Source organism: Ursus maritimus, unplaced genomic scaffold (genome assembly GCF_017311325.1).
Source record: "Ursus maritimus isolate PB19 unplaced genomic scaffold, ASM1731132v1 scaffold_17, whole genome shotgun sequence".
NCBI classification, from domain to species: domain Eukaryota; kingdom Metazoa; phylum Chordata; class Mammalia; order Carnivora; family Ursidae; genus Ursus; species Ursus maritimus.
Window position 1 is genome coordinate 36,641,401 of NW_024424119.1, and position 23,153 is coordinate 36,664,553.

A 23,153-nucleotide genomic window follows, 5' to 3' on the forward strand; every position below is an offset into this window, starting at 1 on the left:
ATTAAGAAGTTGTGGTCCATATATACAATGGAATATTACTCAGCAATCAGAAAGAACGAGTTCTCAACATTTGCTACAACATGGACGGCACTGGAGGAGATAATGCTTAGTGAAATAAGTCAAACAGAGAAAGACAACTATCATATGATTTCTCTCATCTATGGAACATAAGAACTAGAATGATCAGTAGGGGAAGAAAGGGATAAAGAAAGGGGGGGTAATCAGAAGGGGGAATGAAACATGAGAGACTATGGACTATGAGAAACAAACTGAGGGCTACAGAGGGGAGGGGGGTGGGGGAATGGGATAGACCGGTGATGGGTAGTAAGGAGGGCACATATTGCATGGTGCACTGGGTGTTATACACAACTAATGAATCATCGAGCCTTACATCGAAAACCGGGGATGTACTGTATGGTGACTAACATAATATAATAAAAAATCATTATTAAAAAAAAAATGGAAAAAAAAAAGAGGCAGGGTGTGACAAGAGACAGGGGGCACTCAAAGCCCAGGCTGCAGTGGTTGATACCTTATGGCAGAAGTGGCAACGAGAGGTCATCACATCCCTGTATCCAGGAGGCAGCTAGGTCCCAGGCCAGACCAAGGCTCTAGACCTTGCAAGAGGCTTATAGGACCAGGCAGCTCATCTGAACCAGGGTCTAAGACCAAAAAGAGATCTCCAAGGGGCTGGGGCTGTTTACTCAGGTCCAAAGGAATCTAAGGCCTTGGGCAGAGGCCAGCTGAAAGAAGGAAAGTCAATGAGTCTAGCCTGGGAGAAGGTGAGGAAGCAGAGGCAGGGCAGGGACAGGGTCTATTGGGCCTCACAGGATTGCTTTAGCTTGATGACGGCAGCCATCCAACCTCACCCCTTTCCCTTTCCATGACGAGGCTCTCCTCTCCCTCCCAGCCTTTCCCTGCTTATGCCTGGGCATGTTAAAACTCTGACGTGAGTTACTGGAAACGTAACTTGCTACTTGCATGTAACGATGTAACAGAAGAACAAGGAAACACTGTGAGCGTCACAGGAGAGACTCAGGACCAATGGGCCACTTGTCGCCGCGGTAACCACAATCAAAACAAGGATTCCAGCTTTCCTGAAGCCCTTGTTTAATGATGATTGTGTTACACGGACAGTAACTAATCCCACAGTGCATTATAAACAGAGCTGCTAGTATCCAACATCATCAATGACGGAGAAAATTAACTTCTAACTGGACAAAGATTTCTCAGGGTGTATGCACAACTCAGGCCAAAAACAAAAAACAACAAAAAAAAAAAAAAAAAAAAAAAAAAACCACAGAGGGACTCTCAGCTCAGCTTGAAGTCACTGTTTCATCTCGATGTCCTATTTTTCCTCTCCACCCCAATTTTTAGAGAGGGATACCTTCATTAACTCCTGAGAAACATGATACATTTGCTAATAAACTCAAATACGCATATCCCCACCCCCATGGGTAAATAGGACAGAAATGTAATGATTACTATGAAATATTCACATTTGGAGTGGATTTAATACGTTTCTTTTATGTGATCAGGGCAATATATAATCCAGGCTTATCTCTTTGAAGCAGATTGTTCCTTTCTAATGCCCAATGCAAATGTGAAGCACAACCTTCCCTCCCTTTCCTAGAGTCCCTCTCCCCTGGCTGGGAAGTAGAGCCTGCACTGTAGGCCCATTGCTGCCACCCACTGGTTGGGAAGCCAACACACAGCTTCCCTGGACTTGGGTTTCCTAGTTTCTACAAGGCCTGCCGGCAAAATCATAGTGACCATGGGATGGCGTACAAATTCACTAATCTCTCTTCTCTGTTTCAAAGCCTGTTCCCCTTTCCATCTCCTATCCCAGTTCCCATAACAAGAGAGCAATCTGGGTAAGAGAAAATAAGCACACAGGGAAGCCAACTTCAGTTTTCTTTTCCACTCTGACTCATCATTTGGGCCAAAAGCCCAACACCAACTTACCCTAGTTCCCACGTCTCTTTTCATATTTGCGTGGAGAGTCTGATAAATTGTTGATTAGACAATGAATTGACCACCCCATGGTCAGGTGTCTACCCCTGGACCAATCAGCTCTGCCCAGGGGTGAGGGTTATCTTGTACCAATATGGCTATCCAGTCTGTCCCCAGAGACCATTCCCAAAGAATGGAGGTGAAGTAGGATTCTCAGAAAACCATTCTTGGGGCACCTGCGTGGCACAGTTTGTTAGGCACCCAACTCTTGGTTTCAGCTCAGATCATGATCTCAGAGTCGTGAGATAGAGCCCCGGGTTGGGCTCCGTGCTCAGTGAAGAGCCTGCTTCAGATTCTCTCCCTCTCCCCCTCCTGCTTGTGCTCTTTCTCTCTCTCAAAAATAAATAAATAAATCTTAAACACACACACACACACACACACACACACACACATTCTTCAATGGGCTTGGACACAGCTTAACCTTCAGCTGTCACTTTCTTTCACTATGTGTGCATTTCCCTTGACTTTAACATGGAAATGGTTTCGTACAGAGAGTTGTAATCAAGTGTGTCTCCTTCGTGGCTGCACCATGTTCTGCCTGTACAACCACAGGCAAAGACCCAGCCTCTCTCTGAGCTTCTTTTTTTTTTCTTTCCACCTATAAAATGAATCTGCCTTGTGGGATTTTTGTGGGGATTTAAAAAAAGAAGAAGAAGAGCATGCATGTAAACTACTTAGCATGGGGCCTGGTACAAAGTCAATGCAAACTTAACATCACTTGCTATTATCGCCATCATTACCACTACCATCATCATCATCGAGTCAGGAAAGCCATTTTCAGAGCCTCAGGTTGAGCATCCAATTTACTCCCAGCCAACTTCCCTCCCCTGTCCTATTTATTATATCAAAAATATTCCACTGGTCACGAACTGAAATACTTGCTGTTACTATTCAGGATCTGAGTCCTCCCATCCAGCATGGTGAATGGAACAGATAAAAGTCAGTTCTGACCAAATTTTACCAGAACCTGGATAGGCCAGAGATGCAAAGGACATCATGTGAGATGAGGGGAAAGAAGCACCTTCTCCAGCTTTATGATTCCTAGATGCTGGAATAGGATTCCTCAGAATGATGTGAAAGCTAAATAAATCAGCAAAATGAAATGTTCACGGTAATCTGATCCTATGCCAATAAGTCTATTTGGGAGGAAAATTTCCCAAAGAGCAGGAGGGGTTCTTCAATAAACCTTCAAAAAAAAGAAGCCCCTTATTGTGATTTTGCTAATGACATTTGTTCAATGACACTGCAAAGCAATATGGGCTGCTCACATCCTCACAATGTTTCTAAAGACCAAATAATTGGGAAAGGAATATATGGCCAAGGTTACTTGCACCTTCTTTTTAGTTGCACCTTGTGGAAAGAACTTGGCCTGCAGATGCAATTGAATAACACTTCAAAGGAGTTTATAATCTAAATTAGAGCAGGAATAGTGGAGTTGGGAATGGGAAGACACATAGGCAAGGCCTCTACCCTGGATCTTGGAGAACTGACTCTGCAATATACCAGTTTAGAAACCCTAGGAAAGTGACCCAACCTCTATGTAACTGGGGAGAATTGAATCAGATCAATGATTTTCAAGCACCTCCACCTAGCCCTGCAGTGCCTCTATAAATTCAGAGGCCGCTGCAGGTTTGGGGTGAAAGATATTAAGGAGTCCAAGTAAGGGTGAGCCTCTGGGTCCCACCACTACCACCATAGCTCCTTGAGCTAGACAACCTCTGGCCTTCTGATGATCCAGATAAGATTTTGTTATGAAAAATCCTTCATGTTTTTTAAGCAAGAAAAAGAACTAGATGATCTCCAAAACCATTTCAGCTCTGACACTCTATGGTTCCAGATGGAGGGAATGGGATTGCTTCAAGAAGAGGCTGGAAGAGAGGGTCAACATGAGATCATGAAGAGCCTTGCACACAATGCTAGGGCATTTGTGCTTTACCCAGTGGGGAACCACGAAAGAGGAACCATATGACCAGGTCACTATGTTAGCAAAGTGCCCCGAAGGCTTGGATGAGTGGAGGATGCACTGAAAGTTGGGTGGTAGTGTTATTCAAACGCTGTCCAAACAGGAAGCAGTTATCAGTGTTTTATCAGAAAAATAGGAAAGAAAAATGAATGGAAGAGGGGGCAGCATCCTTCACTCACCAGCATCCTCCATTGTGTTTTGGGGTTTTTGTTTGTCTTCTAACTACATTCCCATCCTCAAAAAGCTGAGTAAAAATGATTTTTTTCACATGCAGACAATGTCATGGACCGGTCCCCTTACACCAGATGAGTACAAGACACCATGGTAACAGGTCTGTCATCTTCAGCTAATTAGTAAAAGCCAGGATACTGCTCCCTGGTCAGATCATGTCAATGGTTGGCCACCTGTCCAACGTCCCCATGACCCAGATGCTCCCAAGCTCCCAATGTAGCTGCACCTCCCTGATCAGCTTCAAAGAGGGACTTCCAGAAGGTCCCTGTCCCAGCAGCTTCCTGGCTCATGAGACCTGCTCCTACCATCAGCTCCATCAGGGTAGGGAATTCCCACACATGGCTCAGTGGACCTGTTGAAGACGGAAAAGCCACATACAGGCCTCTGATTGACAATGTGGCATGAACTCAACGTTTTTCTCATGTTCTTGGGTCCAACACAAATGAGCAAAAGCAGATATGTAAAACTGGCACTAAGAGACTATGTTGTACCTTTAAAAGCACCTCAGCTGTCCAGCAACCTGGTGTGGAGAGCTCATTGAGAAGTAGGACACCACTTCCTTGACTGTGGCTGTGAACCTGGTTCTGGAAAGAGCTGTCAGCCCACACCCCTGGCACCAGGATCCTCCTATCCCTCCCTCCAGGTTGCCGAGCCCTTGTCAGGGTATGTACATATGCTATTCCTCCGCCAGGAACACCCTTTCCCCAGATTCTTTTTAGATGTTCATACATTCAATCATTTTTTAGCTAATTCAATAGAGTAATGAGTAGGTAACAACTGCTTCTTGCAACCCAGCTTCTATAAATCAACTTTGTTTCATATATTAGCAACGAAATTTTGGAACCAGAGAAACAAAATGCAGAATTTTCAATAGTCATCAAGTCCAAACCATGCATTTTGAATTTGAAGAAACAGACCCAAAGAGGGGAAATGCCTTTTCCAAAGTCACCCAAGAATAACCAATGCTAACAAGTACTGATGCTAGGGGTCTAGGGGCTGTGCTAAGTGTTTCATACATATTAGCACATTTAATCTCACAATGACCCTATGAGGTAGATGCTATTCCTAGCCTCATTTTACAGACGAGAAAACTGAAAGGGGAAAGGACTAATCCAAGTTATATAAGTTTGATGATGTCAGATAAAACTCTAGATGGGTGACCCCTGGGGGATGGGCAGGGAGACAGAGAGAAAAGATACAGTGGAGGACTGGCTCCATGAATAAGCTAATCACTTCTCTCTGAGCCACAGTTACTAAACCTATGAATTGAAAACAATTTCCTTAGCCACAAAGCACTACACAAATGAAAGAGAAAGGGGTGTTTTTACAAAATAAAAATGATATTTATTGTTATTTGCTATTTAAAAGAATATATTAAGTCAAAAACTAATAAAATACTATAGAAAAAAAGCATGAAGTAAACATTATCCATTCCATTATCCAGAGATTATTAGCATCTTAATGCTAATACAAGAAATCTGTTTGAGTCTATATGTGTGGGCATATAATTATTAATAAATGGGATCATACTCTTCGTGCTGTTTTGTGATCTATTCTTTTCACTCAAGTTATACTTGGCGAAAAATCAAGAAAATTTTATTTTCAGGAGGCAATTCTTCTGAGCTTAGATCAGCCCTGTGAAAGGAACCAGGTGGTTTACTTATCATCCTCTTAATGGCTTATGAAACTGGTCCTCAGAGGACCAGTAGTGCCTGGTTTATCACTTGTAGTGCCCTGTGCCCTGCACAGAGGCCAGGAGAACACGAGAGTTGCAAGCCAGCCTGCTCCAGGCTCTAGGCGAGCCCCCTGGCACAGCAACGACATCCAGGGAAAGTGGCCCTTGTGTGATTTGCATGGAGGCGCTGTGTGTGCTGGTGTCTGAGTAAGGCTGACTCTAGCCGTGGAGACTGTGGACCCAGAGAGCCTGCTTCTGATCACACTGGAGCCAGCGAGGGCAAGCACAGTTGGCACCATCCATCTGCCGCGTCTGTGCCAAATCTATGCCCCATGCCCCAGAGCACAGGGTCAAACCATGGCATGCAAAGAGCAGGCTCTGATAATGGGTGCTAAGTCAGTTCTGCTGTTATGCATAGAGTGCTCATGATGGTTTCATTCTTTTCCTCTAAGCAAATTTTAGGAAAATACCCAAGTGATAGAAGTTGAGCAAAGCTTCAGCCTAAATGCTTGCTCATGTGCCACCTGGGAGAACTAGAGACTCCAAGTCCAATTTCCTATTAGGCTGTCTCTGGTGGTCTCTGTATTTACCCAAAGTTCACTGAATGCCTCTAAAGCAGTTGCAGAGTGAATTCATTTTCTAGTGCTGCACAACAAATTACCCCAAAATTTAGTGGTTAAAAACAACAAGCACTTTGTATCTCAACGTTTCTGAGGGTCAGGAATCTTGAGTGCAACTTTGCAGGACATCTCTCGTTCAAGGTTGCTGATGAGGTTGCTGCTAAAGCTGTCAGCCAGGGCTGCAGTTGTCTCAAGGTGTAACTAGGGAGGGAGAATCTGCTTTCAAGCTCACCCAAAAGGCTTTCAGTCCTTGCCAACTGGGCCTCTCCACTGGGCTGCCTCATAACATAGCAGCTCACTTCCCCCAACACTGGGGAAGATGTGGGTGGGGGAGGGGGAGTGGAGAGAAAGAGAGGGAAAAAGTAGAAAGGGGAGGCAAGGGGAGAGGAAGGGAGAAAAGAGTGGATATAGTCTTTCTGTAACCTAATCTCAGGAATGACATCACATCACTTTTGCTGTATTCTCTTCATTAGAAGTGAGTCACTAGGTCCAGCCCACGCTCAAGGGAAGGGGATTACAAAAATCTACCAGCCTCCATCCTCTTGCCTGGAACATGGATATAACGGCTAGAATTCTGCCAGCCATCCTGGCTGGTAAGGATGAGGGCCACACCCTAGAGATGGTGGATCAGAGAACAGGAAAGAGAAGCCTGAGCCCCTAGTGATTTCATCACATCAACATTGCCTCTCACTCAAAAGAATAAAACCTTAAGAGGCAAAGTCACTCTCAACTTGAGTTTCTTTTTTATTTATTATTTTTTTATTATATTATGTTAGTCACCATACAGTACATCCCTAGTTTTTGATGTAAAGTTCCATGATTCATTACTTGCGTATAACACCCAGTGCACCATGCAATACATGCCCTCCTTAATACCCATCACCAGCCTATCCCATTCTCCCACCCCCCCTCCCCTCTGAAGCCCTCAGTTTGTTTCCCAGAGTCCATAGTCTCTCATGGTTCATTCCCCCTTCTGTTTACCCCCCCTTTCTTTTTCCCTTTCTTCTCCTACTGATCTTCCTACTTCTTATGTTCCATAGATGAATGAAACCATATGATAATTGTCCTTCTCTGCTTGACTTATTTCGCTTAGCATTAGCTCCTCCAGTCCCATCCATGTTGCAGCAAATGTTGAGAACTCGACTTGAGTTTCTCTCACATGCAGATGAGTTTAATCTTACCTGAGATAGGTTGTTAGCACTAACTTCAATTAAGGGTTCACATTCAACCAGAATCTGTATGTTTTACAGATGGAACATCTAAACTCAGAGAGGTAAAGTCATTCACCCAACATCTCTCAGCTAGAGACTGGCAGGAATGAGACCCAAACTCCCGGTCTCCACATTTACCCAACCTAGTTCTGAGTGTCCCCAAAATTTTTTGAACACTCAAAGCTCTGTTTGGGATGTTCCTGGCAGCTGGAAAAGTTCTGATTCCCTCAGGCTATGTATTTGTACCAGAACATTCCCTGCTCTGTTTCTCTGCTTACCAAGTAAACAAGTGAAATAGAAGAGGAAAAATATTTTGGATGAATTGATGACTTGCAGTTCAAAACCTTTTGTCTTATGTGCACTCAAGCCAGTAGCCATGGAAACCCTCATTTTGTTTCCTCAGCCTCTCTGAGCACCATTCCTTCTCTTGGAGCCCAGAAGTTAGCATCAGCTACAGATTAAATACGCTCTGGAGAGCACGGAGGTGGCATAATTTTTCAAAGGACTTTGGTACACATGTCCATACCTGGAAATGATCATGTTTTCATTACAGAGTTGTTTCAGATCGCTTGTCTCTTTAAAAAGACCCTTCCACCCCACCTGCCAGAAGAACTATCAGCAGAGCCATTCGAGACAGAATCATTGTGGGTATAACATTAAACACTTTATGTTGTAGAAGACATGCTTAATGTCCTTGCCCAGCCACAGCCCTTGCTCCAGGAATGGCTACCTCAGCATCTGCTGAAGGACTGGGCCTACGCCACCATATATGGACTGTGTGATTCCTGCTTCCGTCTTCCATTGTCTCAAGGCAGTTGAAACTCAGCTTGTCACCTGACCCAGGAGAAGCCAACGTATCAGTTAAGAACCTTTCGCAAATAATGAATCATTAAACACTACATCAAAAACTAATGATGTACTGTATGGTGACTAACATAACATAATTTCAAAAAAAGAAAAAAAGAATCTTTCTCATGGGAACTTAAAATAAAAAATGCAGGGGCGCCTGGGTGGCACAGCGGTTAAGCGCCTGCCTTCGGCTCAGGGCGTGATCCCGGCGTTATGGGATCGAGCCCCACATCAGGCTCCTCCGCTGTGAGCCTGCTTCTTCCTCTCCCACTCCCCCTGCTTGTGTTCCCTCTCTCGCTGGCTGTCTCTATCTCTGTCGAATAAATAAATAAAATCTTTAAAAAAAATAAAAAATAAAAAATAAATAAAAAATGCAGAGATTGCCATTAATTGATCAGGGGCAGTTAAATTAAAAGTTCATATAGTGGGGCACCTGGTTGGCTCAGTCGGTTAAGTGTGTGCCTTCAGCTCAGCTCATAACCCCAGGGTCCCGGGATGGAGCCCTATGTTGGGCACCCTGCTCAGCGGGAAGTCTGCTTCTCCCTCTCCCGCTCCCTTTGTGTTCACTCACTCCTGTTCTGTCAAATAAATAAAATCTTAAAAAAAAAAAGTCTTATAGCTTTAGGGCTGGAGGCACCCTTCTTGGCCTTGTACATAATAAGAAGGAAACAATCTACAAAGAAGAGGGAGATTGGCTCAGATAGAAAAAAAAAAAAAAAGAAAAAGAAAAGAATTCATGTAGTCCCAGAGAGAGAAGAAGACAGTAGCCACTTCAATTTCTTTTTTTATTGACCTATAATTGACAGACATTATATTAGTTGCAGGTATGCAACATAGTGATTTTATGTTTTTCTACACTATGAAATGATCACCTTGATAATAACACCTGTCTCTACTAAGTTATTACAATGTTATTGACTATCTATCCTATACTGTACATAATATCCCTGTGGCTTATTTATAACTGGAAGTTTGTACCTCTTAACCCCCACCACCTATTCTGCTTGTCACTCACCCCCTTTACCACCACCGGCAACCATCAGTTTGTTCTCTGCATCTATGAGCCTATTTCTGTTTCGTTTTGTTTGTTCATTTGTTCTGTTTTTTAGATTCCTGTATAAGTGAAATCACATGTCATTGGTCTTTCTCAGACTTATTTCACTTAGCATAATAACTTCTAGGTCCATCCACATTGTCACAAATGACAAGATTTCATTCTTTTTTATAGCTGAGTAATATTCCATTGTGTGTGTGTGTGTGTGTGTGTGTGTGTGTGTGTGTATACACCTCTTTTTTATCCATTCTACTGATAGACACTTAGATTGCTTCCATATATTGGCTACTGTAAACAATGCTGCAAGGACATAGGGAAACATATACCTTTTCAAATTAGTGTTTTTGTTTTCTTTGGATAAATATTCAGAAGGGGAATTGCTGGATCATGCGGTAGTTCTGTTTTTAATTTCGAGGAGCCTCCATAGTGTTTTCCATAGTGACTGCACCAATTCACACTGCTACCAACAGGGCACAAGCCACCTTTTTAATGGCTTTCCAGTTCCCGGCTCCAATTTTCACAGGCAAGGTTGTGCTCCATTTCGGTGTCATGCCTCGGGGTTTGTTCAGGGTTGAGAGTCTGAATATCTGCTTTCCGCCCCTTGCCACAATGATTCACCTTCACTTTACAAATCTTTTCCACCTACATTATCTTGATTGCCCTTCGTCAAGTCCTGGAAGACCAGAAGACCAGGAATGATGACCCTCACTCTTCTTTTATAGATCGGGAAACTGAGGCCCAAAGAGAGGAGGGAACTTTTCCAAAATTACTCACCCAGCTAGCTATAAAGGGCAGAATCTGCACTCAGGTCTTCTGACTCACGGTGGGGTATTTTTCCCACTATATCATGTGATCGAGAAAAACAAATTCATAGGGAATTTGACTGGAACTCCCATAATTCCCTTGGGCACTCCAGGTTTCAAGAAGAAACAAGTAGCTGTGGCTCCTCAATGGTGAGAGAAACAAGCCAAATCATGAAGCCTGTTTTATTTTAATTATTTCATTTGACTTCTTGGATTCCAAAGTCAACTGCCTAGAGGGGCCATGCCAGTAAATGAGAGAAAAGAGGAAAACAAGCCAGTGTGTTACAGTTGGGAATAGTGGAGACTGGAGCAAACCACAGTGCTCGTGACCAACTAGTAAAGGTCAGCCTCTAGTCAGCTTGTCATGTGGGAAGGCAGATCCTATATGACCAGATCTTCTCAGGTTTTATGAAAACGTAGAAATATGACTTTTTATGTGAAATTTCCTAATTATGAAAACATGTGTCAGCCAAACAAATTACACCCGCCCCTGCAATGCCAGTTTGCCACCTCTGCTCTGAATTACAAGCCCTTGAGGACAAGACCATGCACTATTATTCATCTTTACATCTCTAATACCAAACACAAGAGGCGGCAGTTCATTCATTAAATGGCTTAGAGGAAAAGCATGTCATTCTGGTCTCTATTCAGGTAATGCCTCCTCGGGGAGATATTCTTTCACAACCTATGGTTATCCCTCAATGTCTATTTCCCTATGTCGTCTACGAAAAAGACCCCTGACTTTTAGCCAGGCACAAAATAAAGCCTGGAATAAAGAAAACATCTCCTCGGACTTTCTTGCAGCTAGGTATGGCCATGTGACTAATATCTGACCAAGTGAATGAGAACAGAGATAATGTGCACAACTTCTAGGACATACCTTCAAAAAGGGCCATGCCCTGCTCTTTCCCTTTCCCCTTTCCTACTGGAATGCAGAAGTGATGGCTGGAGCTGAAGCAGCCATGTACAGCCATGATGCGCAAGCCACATATTGAGGATGATGGAACAAGAGGATAAAAAGAGCTGGATTGTTTGATTTTGCATGGAAAAATAAAGTATACTTCTACCCTCTTCAATCTACTGTTTTGGGGGTTTTCTAAAAGGACAAATCCTCCTTTTCTCTTCTCTCCTGCTTAATTTTTATTTAACACTTAACATACCTATTTGTTTTCTTATTTTTGTTCTGTTCTAGATTATAAGCTCCATGAGGGCAGAGGCTTTGTTTTGCTTACAGTTGTTTCTCAGTGTTTAGAAGAGCGCCTGACATATGGTAGGTGCTTAAAAAATACTTGTTGAATGTATAAATTAAGTGGATTAGATTAGGTTAAAAGAGAAACTGAATTAAACCGCAACCTAAACCCAGTTTCATACCAGCCACCAGCCACCAAATTTGTTCAATACCTCTAACACATTACCCTAAAGGTTTTGGTCAAATGCAAACAAGGGAAAAAGCTTCAACAATCCAAAGGACTTGTCCCAAATTTACAAAGATTATGAAAAGGGAAAAAAAAACTCCCCAAACACATTTCCACTTCCAAAAGCAGCACTTTCCCAACAGCTGCCCCATTTTGAGTCTACGACAGCCAGACCCTGGGTCCAGGCAGGGCTCCGGGGCAGCGGCACCATGAGAAAGCCCATGCGTTCAGCCCAGAGCTGCTGGAGAGAGCCACTCCAGATACTGGGTTCAAGGCCGGCCTCCTGGATTCTAAAGAACATATATTTTTAATTCTTCAAGCCACATTCCAAAAGCGGAGTTGCCGCCTCCCTCACAGGAAGATAAGCCTCTATTCAAAAAATGAAGCCTCAAAGCAAGGCCTGGCCCAGCCAAGTGAAAGCCCAGAAGACTTGATCCAGACCACCAAGGAAGGTGGCAAGGCCCAAGGCACTGTGTGGCTCTTTCTCAAAGCAGTAGCAGTGACTTTCCTAATTAACAGAGCAAGTCTCCAGGGAACTGAGGAACGCTCCCCCACCCCACTTCCAGAAGAGGTAGGAAGCCCAGTTATAAAGACTTCAAACTCACAACACTGGCTCAGAGGCCCAGGCCTAGAGCTGGGGGCCAGAGCCTGGATCTTTCCTGAAAGAATACTTGGGGTAGAGAAAGGGGGAGGGGGAAATAAAGACTGCGTGTGCTAAAATGCCTCATTATATACTCAAAATAAACACCTGGCAGAACACCGCCACATCTGGAGCACGTCACAAGACTCAATTACATTTGGCCAGGCCAAGTGCCCCACAGCTGTTACAGAGTAAAGACGGATAATTAAAAACAGCAGGTTGCCATGGTACAAAATTGGTCGCTGCTGAACAATTTGTGTGTTTGTCTTTGGAGCTGAAGTACTAGAAGTGAGTTATGTCTTTCAGGGGACAGGAAGGTGATTTCTCAAGACACCCAAATGAGAGGAAATAAAGGATAAAAGGTACTAGCTGATTAAGCACCTCCCCTGTGCCAGGAGCCACGTGTGTGTTTTTTCTTTTACTCCCCACCACCATCCTATAAAAATAGGAGTTATGAATCCCTTTCTCCAGAGTGATGGAGACTCAGTGACATGCCCAGAGTCCCACGGCAGAGCCAAGTGGCCAGGCCAACATTCGATCCAGGTCTAACTCCAAAGCTGTCCTCTTTTCCGTCTATCGCCAGATCACTGTCTAGACCTGTAAATGCAAATGTTACCAGATGATGCCTGGGCACAGGGGCAAAGAATGCCAATGAGCCTACAGACATGGGGAAGGTGCTGGTCCCCCAAGTCATTTGCTGCAAAAGGGCAATCTTTGAATACACACACACACACACAAACTCACTCACAAACACAAGTATATATTATACATTCGTCATCTGGTAAAGAAGGGGTCTCAAGCCTTCGTGAAAATCAGCAAATAGTTCTTTGACCAAAATGTGAAGGCTTTAGAAGGTGGTAGATGACTGCATATTTGTGTGAGAGGGGCAGGACCAAGAAAGGGGGTCTGGAATTCAGGACCAAAGCGGATGTCTGGTTGAAGAGGGGGATAATGCATGAGGCCATATGCAGCAGCATGGGGTAAAAGGAGTCTTACTGACTCTGTTCTCTCTAGATACACCCCCACCAGCCAGGTCATTATTAGGCCTGGGACCCTGACCCTCTTCAGTGGGCTGGATTGGGTGTCCAAAAAGATACACCCACATCAAATCCCTAGAACCTGTAAATGTTGCCTTGTTTGAGAAAAAGGTCTTTGCAAATACAATTACACTAAGAATCTCGAGATGAGATCATCCTGAATTATCTGAGTGGGCTGAAATCCAATGACAAGTATCCTTATAAGAAAAACGCAAAGGGAGATTTGAAACACCAAGAGGAGAAGGCAAGGAGAAGGCAGAGGCAGAGACTGTAGTAAGGCAGCCACAAGGAATGACAACAGCCACCAGAAGCTGGAAAAGGCAAAGAAGAAATTGTTCCCTGGAGCCTTTGGAGGAAGTGCAGCCCTGCCAACACCTTGATTTCCGACTGCTGGCCTACAGAGCTGTAGAATAAATTTCTATTGCTTTAAGCCACCCGGTTGTTTGGTAATTTGTTACATCAGCCCTAAGAAATTAATAGAACCCTTTTCAAAGTTTCCGCTCTGCCCCAGCAGGGCAGGGTGACCACACATGGGCACACAAGCAAGTTCTAGGCACCACCATGGAGTGTCCACCAGTTTCCTTTTCTCTTGTTGTGGCCCTTTTATCCTACTTGGGTCTTTGTTGACTGGCAAGTCATGTCACTGGGCCTCCTACCACCATGCTGCCAGCACCCACCAGCAAGGGCCCGGTGAATCATGGCAGAGGCTTTGTCCCTCGAGGCTCCCAGCAGCTCCCAGCTGCTGCAAATACTTCTGCAACTGTGAGTCCCCATTAAAGCCCCTGATGCTGCCACCTCATGGAGCTGGTGCCACCTGCCATGGGAGAACCTTGGGAAAATCCCCCAATGGTGCCTGCACACCTGGCATCAGCTGCAACAGGATTCTTCCTCCCTAGGGCCATAGGGGAAACTAATAAATCCAAGGTGAGCCCCCTTCGTCTAAGATATCTGCATGTCTACATTGAAGGAAAAGGGGGTACCATCCACTAAACCCACACATAGACATCCTCTGGTGTCAGAAATGTGTTGTTTGCTCTTTGAAATGTTAGCCTCCATAAATAGAAACTTGTCCCTATGTCCCAAATGAAGCAGAACAGTCTAATTAAATATCACCTTGACTCTACAATTTTCACACCAAAGCAAATAATAAAAAGGGTCAGCAGAGGCACCCTCTCTTTGCTAGAGGGCAGCCTTGCCCAAGAGAGACTGGGTAGTGAGTACAACCCTCTCCCTTGGTCCAACCCCATCAGCTCTGGGGCCCGACCCTTCAGGCAATTGAAGATCCCTACCGTCAAGCAGGATATTACTTGACCATTGACTCTGATAGTGAATTAAGCCTGAGTGAGACTCTTTACTAATCTCTGTCTTCAGTGACCCCAAATTTCCATCCCATTCACATAAAGCAAAACACAAGAGTCAGGCCCAGAGAAAAGAGGTATCCCCAAACTGGGGAGATCCTGTGAAAATACACCATAGCACTCCAGCTTAAGACTCTACCTCTACCCACTGACGTCAGCCACTCAGCCAAGATCCTTACTAAGATAACCAGAGCCCTGTGCTGCCCCCTGCCAAGTGGAAAAAAGGCCTCTCTCCTACTCTCATGCTACATTCTATTGCATGGATTATCAAGTTACATGGCCTTGGATTTAGTATCACAGAATTATTTTAACTGACTTACTGAAATATAATGAATATGCCAAAAACTGCACGCTTAATGTATACAATTTGGTAAGTTTAGACATGTGCATGCACCTGTGATGCTATCACCATAATCAAGGTAATAAACACATTCATCATCACCTCTGAAAGTTTCCCTGCGTCCCTTTCTGTGTGGTGAGAATGCTTAACATGAGATCTACCCTCTTAACAAACGTTCCAGTGGTAGAGTACTGTTAACTCTAGGCACTATGCAGTAGAGCTGATCTCTAGAATTTACTCATCTTGCATAGCTGAAACTTTATACCCATTGAGCAACAACTCTCCATTTCCTTCTCCCCTCTGCCCCTGGCACCACTCCATCACTCCACTCTCTGCTTCTATGACTTTGACTAACGTAGATACCTCGTATAAGAGGAATCACACAGTATTTGTCCTTCTGGAACTGGCTTATTTTATCTAGCATAATGTCCTCCGGGTTTATCCACGTTGTCACAAATAGTAGCGTTTCCTTCCTTTTTTTAACGCTGAGTGATATTGCATGCATTTACCACATCATTTTTCTTTAATTCTGATCAAAGCCAACTTTAATTTTTTATCTTCACACTTAAAAGGTCATCTGATGGCCATGAGTATTCCAGTCTTAGCCCTGGTTACTAGCTTACAAATCTTAAGGTAACTTCTTCTCATTTACCTAATGTTCAATTTCCATCAGTTTTAATATACACCATTGTAAATACCATTACTGACTGCTTTGTTTGAAATTCAGTATTCTACAGATCCCATGGAGTCGTGGGATAGAACCAGGAGCCTCCACCTTTTAAGTGAACTTCAATGGTACCAAGGCAATTTTGCTCAGGATTTATTTTCATTTGTAAGAGAAACTTCTTGTGGTGGGCTTATTCAATTCTCCTAAAAATGGTGGGATTCTTTTAAATTATACTATCAGAAGCAGCAGTTAACATAAATGGAATATTGGACTCAGCCTAAAAATGTATACCACACCTTCTTTATCCATCCATCAATGGACATTTGGGTTGTTTCCATACCTTGGCTATTGTGAATAACGCAGCAGTGAACGTGGGAGTGCAGATATCTCTTTGAGATCCTGATCTCACACAAAATGATTTTATACCAAAGAAAACAGAATTATTTTTACACACAGCACTCTCCCTTCTCAGGACCAAGACAGGAATCCACAAAGAATGGTGCTGAAGAGAAATCCAAGTGAGAGCAGGATAAGAGTTACCCTCGCCCTCAAGGCCTGGACCAAGCTACGCACCTGACTCCTTCTCCCCTTGGATGAACTTTCTGCAGAAGGCTCCATGGTAGATGATGAAACTAGATCATGGGGCACACACCCCAGCTCTCTCCAGCTTTGACTCTCATGGGTTACTTGCTACACACGTTCTCAATAGTCCCATACAATCTCTACATGAAAACAGGAAACTCATCCTCAATTCTGAGAGCCCTTTTCTTCCAACTAAAGGTGTGAAGAGGTGGTATTTATTAAGCACCTATTACATGCCATCCATGCCATAGACATTACCTCACTTCATCATTAGCCGTGTAGGATAGGTTTTATTATTCCTATTTTACCCACTTCTGCTGTGACCCATCCTCTTATTGGGGACAAGATTGCAGGAGGCCTGAAACAGAACATGCAAAATATTATGGCCAATAAACATTAGCTGCTGTAACAAGTCCTGGGCAGGGTGTGTCACAGGCTAGAAGTTTTCGTTCTTTCTCAAAACATGAAACCCACAAATTAGAGGGCACCCAGTCCGGGCCATCACGTCAGCATCCGCTTCCCTGGACTCTTTTCTTTAATAAGCAAGCTATTTTTCCTCAGGAGATAGCTCTTTGAATCCAACACAAAAGCCGAGACTGGCACGTTCTATGAGCATTTAAGACTCAGCAATCCAGTGACTGATGGGGTGGGGAGGGGGCGTGGAGGATGATAAGTGAGAACTCACGAGTGTTGAAAGCTTAGCAAGGCTTTGCAGCCAGAACTCAACCAAAATAATAATACTCATGGTTCTGAGTGTTTGTATAAAAGTTTGATACAGTTCCAGTTAGAATGCAGAGAGTCAGAAGACGCTATCAGACCCACAGAGAACCAAGAACAAGACCAAACCAGGTATGCTACAAAATCATGGTTTTGTAGAAACACATCAGAGAGGCAGTAATATAAAGAAACCTACATGAACTAAATTCCAGCAAGTAGAAAACTTTTCCTGGGAGAGGAGAGAGAGCTCTGCCATAGACAGGGAAAAGAGAAACCAGCTGAACATTAATGGACTGTTAACATCTAGGTATAGAGTATAGTAGTGGATCAGAATTTCAGCGGTGCTGGTCACAGAGTAAGTCTTACCCCACCAACCACGTCCTTGCCACAGGCCTTCACCAAGTGCATGGGGATGGTTTCTACAGGCTTGAAGTGTGGCAGAAGACCTGAGAAAGATCCCTCTGAGAAGCATAGAGACTGGCCTAGTACAAGGCAGGGGCCTACTGATAGCTGAGGGCAAGACCAGAAGAACTGAGGAAAATTCCTCTGAGCCTCTCTAGGACTTTACAAAGTGCTCAGCAGTGGCCTTCCAAAAAAAATGGGGCAGGCAAAATAGGAGTAAATCTAATGAAAAATGCATAATAGGTCCACACTGAAAACTATAAAGCACTGCTTGGAACAACTGAAGCCTTAATTAAATATGTGAATATCAGGTTCATGGATTCAAAAAGGCAACAGTGTTAGGTGTCCATACCTCCAAGTCGATGTTAAATAAAAAGATACCAACCAATTTTCTACCTGACAAGTTGATTCTAAAATGTATATGGAAGGCAAAGTCCTAGAATAGTCAAAACAATCTTTAAAAACAAAAGCAAAGCTGGAAGGTTTACACTTTGTGATTTCAAGGCTCACTAGAAAGCTATTGCAATCCAGATAGTGTGGTGCTGGTATAAGACAGACAAGCAGATCACTGAAACAAAATAAAGACTTCAGAAATACACCCACACGTATAGTATCAACTGACTTTTTGTCAATTCAATGAGAAAATTTTTCAACAAGTGGTGCTGATCCACAGTATATCCATGCAGAAAAAATGAATATATAAAGAGCCCTTACAAAGTAACAAAAAATAATACCCAATTAAAATGAGCAAAAGACTTGAATAAATATTTCACAAAAGAATAAATATTTCACAAAAGCAAATACACAAATGGTCAATAAGCACACACACAAAAAAGCTTAATATCATTAAGTCATCGGAGAAATACAAATTAAAACAAAGAGACTTTTACGTCCTTCACAAAAACCAACTCAAAATGGATCATAGACCTAAATATAAAATGAAAAACTATAAAACTCCTAGGAGGTAACATAGAAGAAAACCTAGATGACCTTGGGCATGGTGACACCATAGACAGGGACGAAGACCAAATACATATTTATTATTGTAAATCACAATATCACAGGGGATTTGGGGGGTTCCATGAATGCCCTGAAATTATATGCAGGACCCTGTATATATACACGCTTGGGGCAGGGGAGGGAAGGGGATGTCTTTAGTTTTCATCAGACTTCCAAAGAGGCTTGTGACCTTTTTGAAAGTTTTAGGATACACAGTCTAGCCTCTATACTCTCCCCTTGGTAATTTCCCATGACCTCAACTCTTATGTTCAGTGACTCTCATACTATGTAATTTTGAACAAGTTACTTAACTTCACTAAGGTCTTCACCTTTAAAATGAGAGATAATAGGGGCACCTGGCTGGCTCAGTCAGTAGAACATGTGACTCTTGATCTCAGGGTCTTGAGTCCAAGCCCCACACTGGGCATAGAGCTTACTTTAAAAGAGAGAGAGAGAGATAATAAGCTAATAAAAATTTATCACAAAGGATTGTTGTGAGGATTGAATGACATAATTACATAAGCAACTAAACGTACACCTGCTATGTAATAGACCAGGGGTCAGCTAACTTTTCCTGTACAGAGCCAGATAACCTGTATTATTCCCTTGAGAAACATTCTTTCTTTACATTACCTCCCACCTCTTACTACCTCTGATTCCGAAATCCCTCTTCAAGTCTCACTTCCAACATCTCTAACTGCCTGAAGGGAAACTTCACTTGAATGTTCTCAGAAACACATCAAGAATGGAAATAACCATTTCTCTTACCAGCTGAATAGTTCTCACTAACCCTAACACCCAACCTGTTTGCATGCCCCAGACATGTCCGCACTCCCATGCTTTTTTGCTTCTCAGGCAACTCCCTCTGCTTCCCTTTCACCATCTACCTGTCAACCAGCTGTTGAACTCTTACTTATCCTTCAAGACCCCAGTCAAATGTCACTACTTCTCGACAGCATTTCCCACCATTCATCCCACTACCAGCAGCAGCAGCCTTGGGAGATGATTGTGCCTTTATGGAACGTGTTACGGTTATCTGTGCACATATCTGCCCCTCCAATTAGAATGTGAGCTCCTTGAAGGCAATATGTTTTAATTCAAAATTAAGGCAGAAATTAAGCCAAATTAATGAAAACCTAATATGACAGGACCAGTATTACAGAGAGGCAACGGAAGTAAGTCAGGCAAGATCGGGGTCAGATCCTATCTTTCTTTAAAATTTTGCTCATCGTGGATTTTTTTGTATTAATGCTGATTTTTTTAAATATTGCATTAAAATATTATTTATCTTGATTACTGAGTTTGTTGGTGCCTTTTTAAATTTAAACCTAAGGTGAGTGCCGCACTCTCCTCATCCTTGTCCTGGCCCTAAATTAGTAAGCAGCAGCTCTGAGATTCAAATCCTGGTTTTTCTGATTCCAGAGCCATTCTACGTCCAAAAGTCAGAAAGGGCAGACAATGTTCAACCTCTCGAGGAGCACCACAGATAACAACAAGTAGATGGGAGAAGTGACACTGGCCACCAGGGGTGTGACCACAAGGGGCTGTGCACAGAGGACTGAGTGGTTAATCTTGCCTGAACCCATCAGCGAAGAATCCAAGAAAGAGGAAAGGCTTGAACTTCAGGGACTTCCCTGAGAGGGATTACTCTGCTTCCCTGAGAAAGCAGCAGCCTCTACAGTAAATTTTGGACAATTTTTCATCTCTGTACAAACTACATTATCACGGTCTTCCCACTGATTCTGAGTGACATACGGCAGATGCTCAGTAAGTAGGGGTGGAATGTATAAGTGGACAGACAAATGAGCAAAAGGCAGTGGCTAAAACTGCAGCCTCCCCCTCTTAGTGCACACTGAGGGAGCACCAAGGCTCCAAGCACCTGGGCGCTGCAGCACGGGGACATTTATGGACAGATGACAGGGGCAATCTTGCCAACCTCTTTCCTAAGAGGCATACTGACAGAATGTCTGATCCCAGGGGCCTCACCTGGGGACTGAGATGCCTGGGCAAGTGCACACACGTGGGCCCACACAACGCTGCCTTTCAGCAGTGCATGGAATGTGCCTCTGGACAGTATCTGCTATGAAGAGCCTCCAGTGTCCACTGGGCAGACAGATGGCACTGGCCCGGGAAAAGTCTAGCTCTGTGCCCACAGCAATAAAAATACCATCCCCAGCCACAGTGGGCAGGGCTGGAGACAAACCAACAGAGAAGGTGGCACGTGATGAGGGCTGAATAAGACACCACCGTCAGATCAGACCACAGCAAAGGACAAATGCAGAAGCCAGCACCTCTTCCTGGAAGAAGGCAGCCCAGGCCTGGAGACAGTGTGACGCTCCACAGAGTAAATACGTGCCTTCAACAACTAGCTCACTTTCCTCATCTGTTAAATGGGGGTAAAGTTTCCCTCCCAGAATGAAAAGAGTTTAGAGATAGGGAGCCTGGGTGGCTCAGTCAGTTCAGCATCTGCCTTTGGCTCAGGTCATGATCCTAGGGTCCTGGGATCAAGCCTGCTTCTCCTTCTGCCCCTCCCCCTGCTCATCCTCCCTCTCTCTCCCTCCCTCTCTCTCTCTCTCATGCTCTCTCTCTCAAATAAATAAATAAAATATTAAAAAGAAAAAGAAAAGAGTTCAGGGATAAAAATGCTTTCCACAGGGGCGCCTGAGTGGCTCAGTCATTAAGCGTCTGCCTTCGGCTCAGGGCGTGATCCCGGAGTCCTGGGATCGAGCCCTGCATCAGACTCCTCCACTGGGAGCCTGCTTCTTCCTCTCCCACTCCCCCTGCTTGTGCTCCCTCTCTCACTGGCTCTCTCTCTGTCAAATAAATAAATAATTTTTAAAAAATGCTTTCCACAGTGCTTGGCTCACAGCAAGTATCTAATAAACGTTAGTTTTATTCTCAATCTACCTTCCCCATCAATCCAATTATCCCCAGGGTTTCCTCAGAGCTAAAAGTAATGGCTACATGGAAAAACACAGCAAAACCCACTTGTGCTGCTTCGTGGAGTTCCAGGGTAAGACCCAGCCCTGCCATTTACTGACTGCCACCTTCTGCAACTGACCGGATCCCTCAACTCTGTTTCTTCATCCATGTAGTGGGAATAACAGTGGCGGGGAATATGGGCTCTTTGAAAAGCAAAAAATTCATTCCAAGTTTGATCATTCATGTAATGGTTGGTCCACTTTTTTGAGCCTCCTGTGGGCCAGGTGCTATGCATCCATAGCTCCTGCAGTGCTGCAACAGTTCTCTGAGGTGGAAACTGAGCTCAGAGAGGTAAAGCGATGTTCAAAGTACCAAAGTAACGAAGGGCAGAGTTAGACTGGAACCCCGGATGTGTCTGGCTCCAAAGCCTCAGTTTCTTCCGTGACCAGCAAGTAACTCACATGTTGAATAAGGCAGCAATTTCTGTATTTGTAACAGTAAAAAGCAATAATTTTTAACACCCTGCCCAGTGAGTCACAGAAGAGATGATATTTGAGCTTAGTCTTTAGAGTAGACGGTGGTGGAGCCTCTGGCCCAGCAACCCTTGGCCTGATCGGTGTGCCCATCCCCCAGCTGCTGTGTTAACTGCTAAGGGCTCACAGCCTCCCACTTTTGAGAAAACTACCTGCAGCAGACAGAAGCCACCTGGCCTGACAGAGCCTGAGACAACGCCCCTCCCCCACCACATAAAACCAGCAGTAACCGGCAGTCAGTGCCTGATGTCTTCAGAGTAGAGAAGGCTGGCCCCTTGCTTCAAGGGTGCTTTTCATGCTCCAGAGCTGCCTGTGGGATGAGCCTGGGGCAAAAGTTTAGCTGAAAACTCCTCTTTGATTGGCTCCATCCCTGCCTTATCCTGTTACCCTCACTTCCTTACAAGATTTTCCTCTGAGAGCACTCCCTCAAGAAACCACATGTGAAACTATCCCCATCTCAGGCTCTGCTTCGAGGAACCTGACCCAAGACAGTCAGGAATGACTGGCAATGTGTTCTAATGAAGAAAAAAGGAAAGGACATTGCAGTAAGAGGGAATGTTTTTGATTAAAAAAAAAAATTTATAAAGCTCCTGCTTTGTGCCAGGCACAGCAGTATGCCCTGAGAGAGAGAATACACAATCAAAAATGCCCCCAGCTTCAAGGGGGAAGAAGGGCTCACAGAGTTCTGTCACAACAGAGGGGTTTTGTGAGGAGGGATAGACTCAGGATTACATTGAGGAAGACGCCCCTTGTCCTAGCAGGCCCAGGGGAGAGTAATCAGATTGGAAGAGGGAGAGATTATAGGCAGGAAGATTGCATGGGGGAATCTGTTATCATCCAAACGACTTAATTAGAATGAGGACACATACTGGAAAGGAAAAAAGCATAACATTAGGGAAAAATCAAGTAACTAAAAATGTGAAGCACTTATTAATATTTTTCAAACTTCAATGTAATCTGTTCCTGATGACTTTCCCTCTCCCCAGTAAGTGTTTATTCTAGGGCTCAGGGATATAAATGATTCTAAATCCAATTCAACTGGAAATCCCCTGGGTGCAGGGCCCTGTGCTACGTGCTCATCCCTGTCCCGGAAGCACCCACAATCTGGTGGACATGAGACCA